Source organism: Microcebus murinus, chromosome 8 (assembly GCF_040939455.1).
Source record: "Microcebus murinus isolate Inina chromosome 8, M.murinus_Inina_mat1.0, whole genome shotgun sequence".
Lineage (NCBI taxonomy): Eukaryota > Metazoa > Chordata > Mammalia > Primates > Cheirogaleidae > Microcebus > Microcebus murinus.
Genome location: NC_134111.1, coordinates 77,780,474 through 77,795,336, shown reverse-complemented (window position 1 = coordinate 77,795,336; position 14,863 = coordinate 77,780,474). Strand labels below are relative to the sequence as shown.

The following is a 14,863-nucleotide window of genomic DNA, read 5'->3' as shown; positions in this document are numbered from 1 at the left end:
ATTACTTTGTAGGACACGCATATCACATGGATAGTGTGTCTAGCTGATTGTGATCTTTGTTTGCTTTTAAAGAAAATGGCCTCTTCAAACTTAAAAACTTTAATGTTACTGTACCACAACTCCTAATTTTTTCAATAAAGATTATGTCTATAAGCACCATGGCCAGGAAATAATAAATGGTTTGCTCACTTAGTTTGTTTATTCCTGAAACAGAGACCAATTTTGGCTCACTCTGTTAATGAATGAATGAAGGAATAAGGAATGAAATGGCTGCCTCTTCCCCTCACCAGCTTACCTAATATGCCTAAAAGAACTTCATTATCTCTTTAAGAGTGTTTCCAACAATGAAATCTGAATATGTAAAAGTGAACAATAGACACATATGGTACAAGGGGACATTCCAGTCTCAGAGAGCTAAAACACATTATGAAATTCCTAATTGTATCTGTCCTTCTAGGCAAAATCTAAATACATACATATAAACAGTGTCTGTACACCTGAATGCAATTTGTTTCTCATATAGATATCCTATTTTTGTACATGACTTTAATTTTCTGCTTTTTCTTCATGACTGACTCAATGTCAACTAATTGAAGTCCGAAGAATGCTAATTCCAATGAGATTAAGCATTAGCACTTTTAACCTCGTTATTCCCAACTGCATCTCAATTTTATTTCACGTAGACCGATGCTTACCATTAATATAGAAACTTTTAATTGTCCATTTCAAGTCATTTTTCATTAAAATAAGGGTAAAATATGTTTTAAAAATGCAAACAATCATGCGGACACTACTGTATCAATAGTGAGGGTAGCCCTGCTGAAACTGCATTTTTGGCCAGCAGACATCACCATCACAGAAGAACTTGAAATGTTTCTAATCAGCTGATGTAGAAAGGTTCAAATGTGATTGCAGCAGGCAGTTTTAGGATGCTACTGTCAATCCAATAAAGTGCAATCTTTGTACATTTGAAAACTACTGGTAAATCTTTAGATATTTTTTATTCATTAAATAAAACAAACCTTCTTATTATTTAAACATTTATCTAGAAAGACACTCAAAGCTCCATTCATAAGGGAACCTTGTTGGCAATAGTATTAATAACAGAAGTGCAGGGTTAACCAATCAAAATATCATAAACTCCAAGTTCAGTCTTTCAAAAGAAATGAATACAATTAGGGATATGCAAATTGGCTATTCAAAAATAATTTTCATAATTGACTACTCATTTCCAGTATGGAGACTTCTTTAATTGGAAAATCCAACAATCCTCTCACCACAGAAAAGAAATGCTACTCCCAAGGCATTATTTTTAATTCTTGAAATTGAGCACATGCATTTTCTATTTTTAATTGGTAGCACTGATGAACTGATTTGAGATAAGACTTAAATGGATTAATAATGAAAGATTATTCTAGTATAAAAATAATCAGTAGAACTGTATCTTCCTAATCATTTGGTCAGAATGAAGAGTTTAACACTTTAAATCCTGAAAAGGAAAAGGAAATAAATTTTTTAAATGTGGTATGTGGTAGAGGCATGATTTTTATCACTATTTCTATGCCATAATTATAATAACTTCAATTTTGCATAGTGGTATGTATTATATCTGTCCACATTATTACATAGTAATGTTCATTTTAATAGACCAATCAAGGAGGCAGTGACATGTTATATTGGTACTATGAACAGTGTTGGGTAAGTTAAGAGTCATAACTTACTTAACCTGCTACATACTTAACTCAGAGTAAACCACGTACCTTAAGTATTGAGGAAAAAAGAAAAAACGGAGCATCAATCAGAAATATAACACAACAGTGTAAAATTGATAACTCATAAAACAAATCATTATACCTTTTCTTCTTAAGATACTTTACTGTTTTCCATACATTTTATCCACACAAACTTATACCGTATGCAGTAACAATATTATAACTATTTATCAAATGGGAGAACGTTAGTACTGAGATTTTCTTTCCCAAGGTCACAGACTAAAGGGTAGCTGGAACTGAATACCAGCCTTTTTAATTTCCAGCCCAGGCTTTCAGACCACACTATAGCTGTTTCCAAAGTGCAAAGTGTAAAAGTGAGACTACATTATAAAATATCTGTACTTTGTCCATGAGGGTGTGTTCGGCCCTAAAGAATGTCAACTCCACTTGTTGAAAATATAAGTAACATAATACTCTTCTCACAGATGAACTGGTGAAACCTGGACATTTCCCAAATCTCATAATCTCTTTAATTAATTGCTTAGACCAGGCCTCAAACTTTTTAAACAGGGGGCCAGTTCACTGTCCCTCAGACCATTGGAGGGCCGGACTATAGTTTAAAAAAAAAAAAAAACTATGAACAAATTCCTATGCACACTGCACCATATCTTATTTTGAAGTAAAAAAAAAAAAAAAAAAAAAAAAAAAAAAAACATGGGCAAAAACACCCGCATGTGGCCCGCGGGCCATAGTTTGAGGACGCCTGGCTTAGACTGTTTCCCAGTCCCATGATTGACAGAAATGATCTCAGCAGAGCCTAATCTAGATCACTGGGTGAAATAAAGTCTCTACTCCAGGGAAGAAGAGGACCAGCTCCTGAATCTGTGTCCTCACGGTCACTGGCACCCAGAGGTGCTGGCTGATTAGAGAGAATGACTCTATCCAGTTTTCATCTCAACACCTACAATATCTAGACTTAGGTGTCTTTCAACATTAGTAATTTAAGTCATATGTTGTAGGTCCTTGTTAACTAGATTACTTGATTCATCAGAACACCTACATTACTGGGTAGCAGAGTTCCCAGAAGACACTGTTACAGAGATACATTAATTAACAGAAACCACTTATAGTCCCACAACAGAAGGCAGGCAGGTTCCCAAAGCATCTAGGACATGGAAATGACTTCCAATCAAGTGCCTTTAAACTCATTTGAAGTTACCTTTCCCACAGAGATGAGGCAAAGATGAAAGAAAAAGTCAATTTCAAAAGCTTTTGTGTTAATGTGTCACCTAGAGTAAACTTCTGTGGCCTGTGGAAGAACTTTTCACTGACACCTGAGGCCCTATAGTAACCTAACCCCAAGCAAAAGGCAAATGGGCAATGCTTGATTTGGATGCGTGTTCTTCCCCTGCCCCCTCCATCTCCTGGCATCTCCGTTCCCCTTCTGTGATGCAGGTCTCTCAAGATGCTCAGGGCAGCACTGGCATTTTCCTAAGACCCAGAATCCAAAGTGATCTGATCAAATAGCCTTTACTTCCAATCAAAACTCCTGTCACTGCAGATCTCTGTCAGAATTTAGGTATGTAGTCCCCAGACACATATAGGAAGAACAGTCTATAAAGATGCTATTAGTTCTACCATCAAACAAAACTGAAAACCTCAGGACACACTTCCCACTACAGGTCCCGCCCCATTTCCTGCCTTCCCTGTAAAACAAAACTTTTAAACGCTGTCTCATATCAGTTTCCAATCTCTCTCTTCTCCTGCTCTTTACTAAAGCCACTCTAGTCAGGCTCTCACTCCTCTACTCCCCTGAAACTGCTCTTATCAAGATCAAAATCCCCAGATTGCTAAATCCAAAGTTGCTCCTCTGGCTTGATTTCAAGACACAGTTGATGACTGCCTCCTCCTCAAATTACTTTCAGCACTTGCCTTCCCGGACATCACATACTCTTGGTTTTCTCTTTAACCCTCTGGGCCCTTTTAAGTTTCCTTCTGCTTATTGCTCTTCATCTCCTGGATTTGGTCTCAAAAGCGTTAAAGGAGCATATATCTAAATTTGTTTAGTGATGTCATCTGTCTCATGGCTTACATATGCTGAATAATTCCAAATTTAATTCAGCAACCCAGACCTTCCTCTTTAACTCCAGACCCACATAGTCAATTGCCTAATCTGACATGTCAGAACCCGAAAAATCAATCTTCCAAAGCTATTTCCAGTGTTATATTTTAATTAATAGTAACGCATTCTTCCAAGTTGCTCAGGCCAAACAGCTTGTAGTAATCCTTCATCTCTTTCTCCCTCCCTCGATCTCATATATTCCACACATTCAGTTTCTCAACAAATCTCAAAAAATAACTAGACTTTGACCACTTCTCACTACTTCAGACCCAGCTACCATGTGTTACTCAGCAGCCTCTTGACTTCTGTCCTTGTTTCTTCCATCTATGCTCCATACAGCAGCCAGAATCACCTTGCTAAAACAAACTGTCTCCCGTTTCTCCTCTCGGACTCCTGTAATATTTTCCCACCTCATTTGAAGAAAGCCCAAGTCCCTGCACTGGCCCGTAAGGTCACGGGCTCCCCGTTACAGTTGTAACCTTATGTTCTGATTATTCTCTGTCTTGCTCTCAGGACTCTGCCCAGATACACTTCCATCTTTGTATGTATCTCAGGGTCTTTGAATTTGAGGTTCTCTCTGGCAGAAACAGTTTTCCACCAGATAGCTTTATGGCTTGCTGCTCGACCTTTCATATCTTGACCCGAATTCCAGGCTTTTGCTGGCTACACTCTCTTGCACACCCATACTACTCCTATGTTCCCCTCTTTTATTTTTCTTTATAGCACTTACCACTTTCTCAATGTCCTCTCTTTCTTTGTCTTATATCTTTCCCGTCTCCCCACCCCACTAGGATATAAGCTCCAAGAGAATCATGATTTTCGTCTGTTGTTGACTGCTGTATCCCCATGGGCTAGAACAGTGAATATGCTGTAATAGGTGCTCAATATATATCTGCTGCAAAAAATGAGCAAAATATGAGGCAAAAACAGAGGCTAAACCCTAACATAGCAATGAAAGATACCTAGATTGTTCATGTTTTTAGAATAAACATTTAAATTTTTTTAAAAAGTCAATGAAAGTGTATAAATGACCAGTAATTTCCCTTAAGATGCTCAAGACATCATCGCCATCATTACTGTTGTTTTTGCTTTTGAAATTATGGCACAGAAAAACCCCAGTTTCTGTTCAACACTGGGGGAAACTGTTTCTGCCACATCTTACTCCTAAAATGAAGATTATGCCTCTTTCCTTTTCAGGCTCACTTTCAACAGGGAGAATCAGCTTATTTGGTCTCCAAAGGAAAGGAAGCATTGAAGTAGAGGTGTAGAGAGGATGGAAAGGTGGGCAGGGTTAGTAGTTTGGCCCCAGGCACTCCCCTGCCTACCTTTCTTCCAATACACCACTTTATCTATTGTGAAGCTTTTATTAATAGATGTGTCCCTTAAAGTGGCTTAGGAAGTGGGTAAAACTCCAGGGCAAGTGGAGACATAGCCTGAAGAGTCATGTCATAGCTCAACACTGAAGTGCCCAGCTTTAATTGACAAAATCATGTCACTTTTACATTCTATACCAGCTTTCTGTATTTCTTTTCAATATGAAAAGATCTCTCTAATTGCCAATAAAATTAAGGCACCAGGAAAATTTTTAATATTTATCTTATGATTTTGGTACCCCTGTTTGAAAGGTTCAGGTGGAGTATATTTCTCGGGGACATGCCAACCTTTTAAATAGGAATTAGGAAAATATGTAGAAATAAACACATCAGTGTGGTATGTGTGAATTATTTTCAATAACTGTATCACAGTTACCAATGCTGACTGGTGTTCCCAATTCAAAGATTAGGCACTAGTTTTGTTAAGTGCATATTCCCTCCCCCCACTTCACCCAAGGGGATCCTGGGAGGAAGATCTAAAACTAGGATTCTCCTAGAAAATAATGATATATATAAACCTTATTTTAGAATATATTTCCATCGTTTTCTCATTCTGTACATTGTAAAGGTCAAAAGAATAGAAAATCAACAACAACAAACTCAAAGAAATAAAAGAACTTGGGATGATTTACAAAACCCATGACCCTAAATAACATATCTGATCATGACAGCCATGTTCTCTGCAATTTCACACCATCAGTATCTTTTCAAGGACTCGGATCTGCTTTTATACTCAAACACTAAGGCTTATGATCAATATCACCTTATGATCACCTTATGATCAATATCACCAGCAAAGGCGTGTGTGTACAAGTATGTGTTTGGGGGAGTGAGAATCGACGGGGGGAGAATAATAATTCTCTTGATAACATCCCTAACTCCCTCCAATGCTTAGCACAGAGCCCGGTACGCGATGGAAGGGGAAATTTCATTCTCTTTCCTACCACAGCTCCCGTTCCCTGGCTTCCTGACTGAGTCCCACTTGACTTGTTTATGCCTATTCTGCTTTTACTTTGTTGTTTCTCTTTAATCTCTTCATCACAGGATTGACAGAGGAACACAGAAAGTACCAAGATCAAACACCTCCAATAGGTAATTTTCACTTTTCTGTTTTCCTTGTTCTTCATCACACAAAAACACACAACCCAGAGACAACAGAGCACGGTACTGCTCCTCTGCCTAGCAGCAAGCGCCTGGTTTGTGCTGCCTGTTCTGTGCCGCCCATAACTCCAAGCAATATACCAATGCCTTTAGCTTCTATTCTGACAAGTAAATATTTTAACAATGAATGCCATAAAGTACATTTATTGCAGTCCCTCAATATTCATGGTGTGGTTTATTCTGTTGTCAACCTGTAGCATCCTGTCACTTTTATAGCCTGAGTTTTATAATCTGATGCTATTATCTTTAGCCTATGTAGAGAATAAAAAAGAATCATCCAAAGGCTATACAGCACAATAAACTGTGTTTCTAAAAGCATTTTTTAATAGTAATTACAACAAGAAATATGTGACTCTATTTTAATTACATGTCAACTGAACTAAAATACTACTAATAAAGGCTTATTTGCCATATTGAGTTCTTTGGGTTAAACTGTTGAACTTAATGTACTATTTTTTTTTTCTGTTTCCTAAATATTCCATGTTACCAACAACTATTAGGTTAAATTAAAAGACAAAGAAAAAAGTGTCCTACAAAATAAAATTGGAATCATTTGTCTCAAATCTTAAACACAATTAAATCTAAGTAAGACTGTGAAATTACAACAATTTCACAAGTAGAGGAAAACACATTATCACCTTTGGGAAAGGAGTGAAACACTGCAGAATTTCATTTAAATGTATGCATCTGTTTGTAACTAAATGACAATTGGCTATATGTGAGCTAATTTTATTCCGCTTTAAACAAAGGTTTGAAAATAGGTTATCTTCCTTCATAGGATTTTGACAGCAAGCTAAAAGCATTTAATCCATATTTTAAAAATTATTAATAGCTGGCTCACATTAGCATCTTCATGAGATGCAAGCATCATATCTAGCAACCTCAGAGCAAGGATGCACCAGCTCTGATTCTCAGAAAGTTCAATCGACAATCAGCAAATGACAAAAACCTATTTTCATTTCCTCCTCAAACTGAAAATCCGTAACGGAGACCTTTATAAACTTTATAGCTTTAAGCATCATCCTAAAGAAAATTATACAATCTATTCAATTGTACTTAAACCCCTATTTATCCTTATCATTTTTTAAAGACATCTGCTTAAATTGTCTCCTAATAACAGAAAATATGCCTACTCCAAAGCTACTCCCATATTTCATCTAAATATACATTTACCTCTTTGAAATTATGTGGTAAGTTGTTAAGAAGCCAGTTATATACATTAAAGACATTTTACACTGAATCACATTTTCCCTTTGACTGACTCGAATTAAAATTTCAAAGATGTTATGTTACCATTTGACAAGTTTGAAAGAATTTTGAGTTTGTTTTTTTCTGTATTCGTTTCTTTAGTAATAATAGCTCATCATTCATTAAACAAATCCACACTCATATCTTATATACTCAGGGGAAGCCTAAGAAGCCCTTTCCTCTGTGCCCCTCACCCTCTGTAGCAGTGGCAGGGCAGGGGGACTGTGAAAAGCCCCAATCCTAGGAGCGTTTAGGGGGCAGCTATGGAAAAGCAAACAGCTTCAGGAGCTGGTAGAAGTTTTGAGCATCATCAGGATAACACAAATGTCACAAATTTTAAAAACTCAATATACCAGGTTTGTCAATCATAATATTCCTGCTGTCCATGAATTGTGTATAATAAAAGCAACAGACACAGAAGAAGGCGGAAAATAAAATACTTAGGTTGAATTGGCTTGGACAATTCTCAAATATGATCCCAACTTACTGGATGGCTTCATTTGCCATTTACCTAGCACATCACTAGATACTTTGTTCATTTTATCCAATCTCAAGGGCTTTGAAGATCTTGAGAGAGTGTGTATTATTGAACAAGACGACACACGTTGAGATGTTTGAAATCCATGGACACACACACATACACAAACATACATACACACATGGCTTCTTCTTCAAAATATTTTTAACTAAATCACACAATCTTACTTGAATTTTTAAAATAATGTTCTATGTGAAGGAAGTATATCCAACATTACAAAATGTAAATCAGCATATGGAAAATATTTTTTAGATTATAAAGCACTACACACATTGACAATATTGTAACACGCATATTCAGTATTACTTATTTGGCTCAGTTTTATTTTTGCTACTTCACAACACTACTGCCAAAATAGCCTAAAATAGTCCTTCTATCACATACATCTGGATGTGGTCTTGGTCCAGTTTCAAGTTCTTCATCACATATCCTCAAAGTTTTCAAAATAAAGTTCAAGTCTGCCATCCAAGGCCTTCCAACGGCTCTCTGGTGTCCCTACAGTACTGCACCCATGCTGTATTGTCCCCTGTCACACAGCATGGGAATCCAGGTTGACTTGCCTCTGGCTATATATAAACTGTAAGCTACTTGAAACTGTGGGTGACATCATTAAAAATATTTAATGAGCACTCATGTAGCCCTTGCTATGTAAGTTTATAAGGCACTGTTCTAAGTGCTTCCATATATTATTTTATACTCATAAGAAATCCTATGAGAAAACACTGTTATTCCCATTTTACAGATGAGAGAACTAAAGTACAACTAACTTTGTATTCCAAGCACCTAGTGTGGTACTTGGCACATGGAACAAAGATCATAGAGTGATCTATGTTTTCTGCCGTATCCAAGAGGGACAGCAAAGCCTGTTATATGGATGTTTACACTTTTATGTGGACACCATCTCCCGATGTCCTGACTTTCCATCCTATTGGGAATAAAAGTCACCTCCATTACCATGTATGCTCCTCTACATAGCAAAATAGCTTCTGCCCATCCTTGAGGGTCAATGCAAAATTTCATTTTACAATTTCTCCATCTAAAATCTACTTAGTATATTATGATTCCAACCCTATATCCTGGTGGACTATGTCTATGGATTTGATTTTCTTCTGGAGGAAACCTCTTGAAATTGTAAAACTAATTTGTGCATTAAGATACCTAGTTTTGAAACAAACACAACTGCACAGTGTTCTCCATGACATCTGACTGTTAGAGGAACCCTGCTTATTTGTACTAATGACTGCAATCCAAGGTGTATTGCTTAATTTTGTGGACTAATGAGTAAGCAATCAAATGTGATTTTAAGTCATGAATATAACAAACATACTATTCATTTATTTTGACAAGTATTTTAATTTATGAGACTTGGCTACAAATACAGCAGCCTATTTTGTAAAAGAAAAAAAGAAACCTTTCTGCTTTTAAGACAACTCAACAGCTCTCAGATAATAAACCTTTGCAGAGAATGATGACAAAGCCACCACCTTCTAAGATAGATAAAGAATTGATAGGTTGATAGAAAAAACAATGAGACCTTACTATATCATTACAAATTTCAAAGACATGTATTTTGCATGCTCTTGAGCTGTATGAAAATCTTTAGGGTTTACAAACCATACAGAACATTTGAATTAAAATAGGTCAGTGCGGGCCCGATACAGGTGTAAGGGGCACACCTATCCCCTGGTCTATCACCTTAGTAGCCTAAAACACAAGTACACAAGTTCTGGCAGCTTTATATATCCCTGGGGTGGCCTCTTATTCCAAGCCAGAGGTCACTCAAGGCCAGGTAAAGCAGTTGAGTGGACTGCAAATACAGGGAAGGTCACAGCCCCCTGAAAATTAGCTGGTGATTAATTGGTACTACATATCACCAGACTGGTTAGGCAACCGACTCTTTAGCATGAACACATTTAGCAAATTGGCCTGAGCTTCAGCTGATTGACCTCATGACAGGTCCAATGATGTTCTACCTTCTCCAGCATTTCATGACAGCTGAGCAACTGGTGGAGCCTATGAAAAGGTCAGCATGCAGAGTGATTGAGGGATGAGGAAGCACTTCTCTTAAATATTCCATTTAGACTCAGACCTTCCTTGTCATGGGTGACAAGGCTTCGAAGCTGATATTAAAAAAAAAAAAAATTAACACTGCAATTGCAGGTGGGTTTAGCTGCTGAACTCCTCTTGTCTGAGTGGTAGAGCTAACCTTTTCCTTTAGCTTCTAATTGCCCTACATATCCTTAACTAGTGATAATGTGGCCAACCCTGCTGGGATGGGTGTTGACTTTGGGAGCATCTAAATGTCAAGATTTGTAATTATGATTGTGGGCATATTAAACTCACATGGAATGATGCCTCACTAATTGGGGCCTGAAGACAAGAAGGCTGGGGTCCTCACTCCTTCCTCACGGTCACAGGTGATGTTTTGCCTCTTCTGAAGTAGGTGCATTTTAGATCTTGTTTCTAATTGTAGAAAGATAGTCTCTGCAAATTAGCTATAAATTTGTAAATTTAGTGCCAAAGGCCTTCCTAAAGCACATAAGATATATATTTATTATGTAGACATAAAAACTGATTTCTAAATTAGAAACAGAGACATAATGAGCAGGTTTGCAGCCAACATTGGAACACAAGTTTTGAAATTAGGATGGGGACTCCTAAGGCTGCTGTGACCACTGGCAGTATTGGGCTCCTAAAGCCAGTCCTTGCACTTACACTCCCAGACCCAAGGGCCACTTTTGTGCTTTGCTATTTTCAGCGTTTATGTTTTCCAAGCAAAAAGAAAAGTGTGGGAGCAAGATGTGGGGATCACAAACTCCCCCAAATCCTCCGGCAAATTGTGTACATAGCGTGTGTTTGTGTGTTAGAGAGAAAGAAAACTAAAAACTTCAAACACGTCAGACTTTGGCGCTTTTCTGCCAGTCTTCTTTTCTGTGTAGTGTGTGTATATATACCTGTATCAATGTTACTGATTCATACTATATAAGGTACAATTTTGTTTTCTGATATTTTCAATCATGATTTTCTGATGTGTAATTTTCCCTAATTTTAACCTGTAAAAACCAAATGAATAACATTCATGAAGGAATAATATTTCATAATACATTCAGTCATATCATGAATAATTTAGCCAATCTCCCATTCTAGACACATGAAAGTACAGGTTATCTTTGTATAGTCCCAATACTAAGTGGTATCATTTTTTTCAGTCATCAGTAACTTTGAAGATAAAATTATATTCCACCATTTAAAGTTCAATTATTTAATCACTAATGATATCAAAAATTTTATGAGCCATTTTTACTTCTTCAATGAGTTCATACCCTTTGCCCCTCTTTTCCAGTTAGTTTTTAGTGTTTCTTATTTACATGTATAAGCACTTTAAGTATATTGAGTTTTTCTTTTTGCAATTTTTTTTTTGCCAGTCACCTTTCCATTTTGTTTGTAATGTAAAATTTTTCATTACATGGTATTCCATTCACTTAAAACTCCTATTAAATCTTCAAAGGTCCCTTGTAAATAGGCACTCACCTGGAACCAGTAATATTTTATGATGGGCAAGTAGTAAAACAATGTTGGTTTCATTTAATTTACTACTTTGACAGTCCCTTAAGAGAGAGCAGGTGGGAAACGTTTTGATTGATGGGCCTTTGGTTTTTAAATCATACGTTCATATTCTAAACAAATACAGATGGATAAAAGATATTACAATAAAGATATGCACAAGTAAAATTCTAGTGTTTCAATGACTGCATAATCCAAGTGTCTGTCACTATTTTCTGTAAATTCTTTATGTTGAAATTCTACATAATCAGCCCATTATTAAAATGGAGAAAATCTATTCACAAAATTCATTAAAAAAATATTCTTTCATGTGCTTGAAGACTCTAAGATTCCATTAGCTACTGTTTTGTTCCCTAGAAAAAAATAAACATTTTATTATCTTTTAGGCTTTCTTCTACAATCCCCTACTATCCAGTCATCAATCATCTTTGTTGCTTTCCTGGAAACTATCTGCCTGTCCATCAAATTGCCAAGGATTAAACTCTAGAAAGGATCTGACTATTGATAGAGGTGGATAAAGACTGTATGTATGTGCTTGTGTCCTTGACCCTCATTCACGTCATCTTTTCATTGTTTCTTGGGCAGAACAGTTGCCAGGATTGTTCTATCACCCTGATTACTAATGTGTTTCTAGCCACATTTCTTCATCTTACCAAAATGGTTTTGGTCCTGCTGTATCATCCAATCTGCTCTCCCAGTTAACCCTACTCTCAGGTAAATTTCAAACTTAGCATTCATTTCATCTACAACGTGTAGGTAAATGTGAGGCACTTCTCAAAGAATCAGAAAACATGAATTCTCTCAGAGTTAATCTGGTAAGTAAGCAAGCAGGGGTCTGATTAAAAACACACAAACTGAACTTAAACATCCACACCCAGAACAGTATGTAACTGACTACATAAACAGCCTGGAGAAGTGGCATCTCAATGAGATAAGGGCTAGTAATAAAAACCAGGAAACAGTGTCTGCAGTGTCCTTGCTGGCAGGGTCATTTTAAGCACTGTCCAGCTGAAGGGACGCACTGGGTCAAGAAACACGTCTCCAGTCCCAGTAACAGAGATACTCTTACTATGAAATGCTTGACAGACACATGGGTGGTGCCATTAAATTCATAAATGTTGGACTAAGTAACTTTTGAGGCCCAGTAAATAAAAATGCGGATACCTTGTTCAAAAAATTATAAAACCATTAGAACAGGGACATTGGAGGGTCACACCAAGCCTCGGGCTCCTGAGTGCATAGGACCTTGAGCAACTGCCCATGACGATGGCACTGTTGAATCATGTGACTCTCTACCCTGACTCTGGTTTCCTATTTCTCAAGCAATCTCTAATTACAATTTGACTTCCTACCTCAATTTCTCAACAGGGAGAAGATATGCTGGCTAGTAGATATAAAATATCTAGTCTCCTTGGCAGTATTTATACATTTGCTTCAAGTCCTAGTGAGCTTTGCTAGTTAGAGTCAGAATCCTTGAGTCAAATGAATCTAGGGCATTGAGAAGACAGAGTTGTATGAAACTGTAACGCTTGGACCCTGGATTATGGGTGGGGGGAAAAAGGCTTTAGTATTAATGGCTGGTGAGACCTTTTCTGGAAACTCCCTCATTTTTGAGGAGTCTGCGATTTGGACTTCTAGTTCATAATTATTCACTGAAAATGTAGTAGTATTGGCTTAGAAGATAGTCAAAGGGAAATACAGTGATATTTTGTTTCATTCAAATGCAAAAGAACTGAAGAATAGGTTATTTTCCACTGCCCCAAGTTGCCTCTGGGATAACATCCCAAGTTTCTTTTTAAAACCTCACAAGGTCCCTCTGTAAGTGGCCTGAAATCAAATTCAGCCTCATGCCGCTGTATGCACACACCTATTTCTTCACTGCTGGCCTCCTCCCACCTTCCACACCTTTGCAGCTACTGGCATCCTCTTCTAGAATCTTTTGTGTCTGGGAACCTAGACTCCAGAGCTACATTGTCTCAGTTCAAATCCTGTCGCAAACCACTTTCTAAATGTAGGGAAGTTACTTAGCTTTTTCTGAGCTTTAATTTCTTCATCTATACAATAAGGAGAAGGAAAGCAAGTAGGACATTTTTTGAGTGTTTACTGTATTCAAAGCACACAATACCAGACTGTATTATCTCAACTATTTCTCCAACTAGCCCTAGGAGGAAATTACTAGCAATATCTTAAAATGGGGGCAAAGAAAGATTAGATAGTTTACATGGCTGGTACGAAGTGATAAAGCCAAGATTAGAAACTAACACTCAAATGTCAGTACCTTCCCATTATTCTGTGTCTACCTCTCAAATTGTTGTATTACATGAGATATGATTTCGAGTGCTTGGACACAGTGATCCTTACTGCTAGCTATTATTATAATTATCTTCATTACCATTTTTGATGGAAAGTCCTATTCATCCTTTAAGATCAAGCTTAATTTGTATACTGGACAATATTTGGTATCTTGAGAGTACTTAATAAGTGCATTTAATGAATGAATTTACCCTATTATGCTCTAATTAGAAATACACAAAGTGAACTTTAAGTGATCAAGTAAATTCCAGCCCAGACCAATAGTTGACTATTTGACTAATAAGGTAGACCTAATTTATAAAACTTAAATAGACTAACACCTGAAAAATGTAGACATTTTCAATAGAATGCATATCTATTTATTAAATATAATGTTATTAGTCAGTATATCACCATGTCAAGTGGTAAGTATCACATGAGAAATTAAAAGAAAAACAAAGATACTGGTGTAACTATGCATGGAGGAGAAAAAACACACTAATTAGAGCATAATATCCATGCCACACTTTGTACCTAAGTTTTTACCTATGGGGTATCGATATTGGGGTTAGAAGAAATAAGTCCCATTTCCATAAAAAACAGCATAGTCTGTTAAGGAAACATAGCTCCAAACATAACCTGTTTTCAACAATGTTATTTGCATAATAGTATTGGGGCTCTCAAACCAATACCCCAAAATAAAGGTCTCAGAGGCAAAAGTTTTTTTCTGACCCTCTCGTGCCCTCCTGTCTTTCAGTCCCGTTCTCCCCTGAGGCCAGCTAGAGAAACTAGAAACCCTCTTCCCCAAGGTGGGCCATAGAAATCAGAATCCCTTTTCCCCAAAGCCAGCCAT

The 14,863-nt window shown here is 37.0% G+C and overlaps 1 protein-coding gene across 1 annotated transcript in view; it reads right to left on the bottom strand.

The window, feature by feature from the left end:
- PARD3B (par-3 family cell polarity regulator beta) overlaps positions 1-14,863 on the bottom strand; it is a 970,516-nt gene that overhangs the window by 595,644 nt on the left and 360,009 nt on the right. The window lies entirely within an intron of this gene.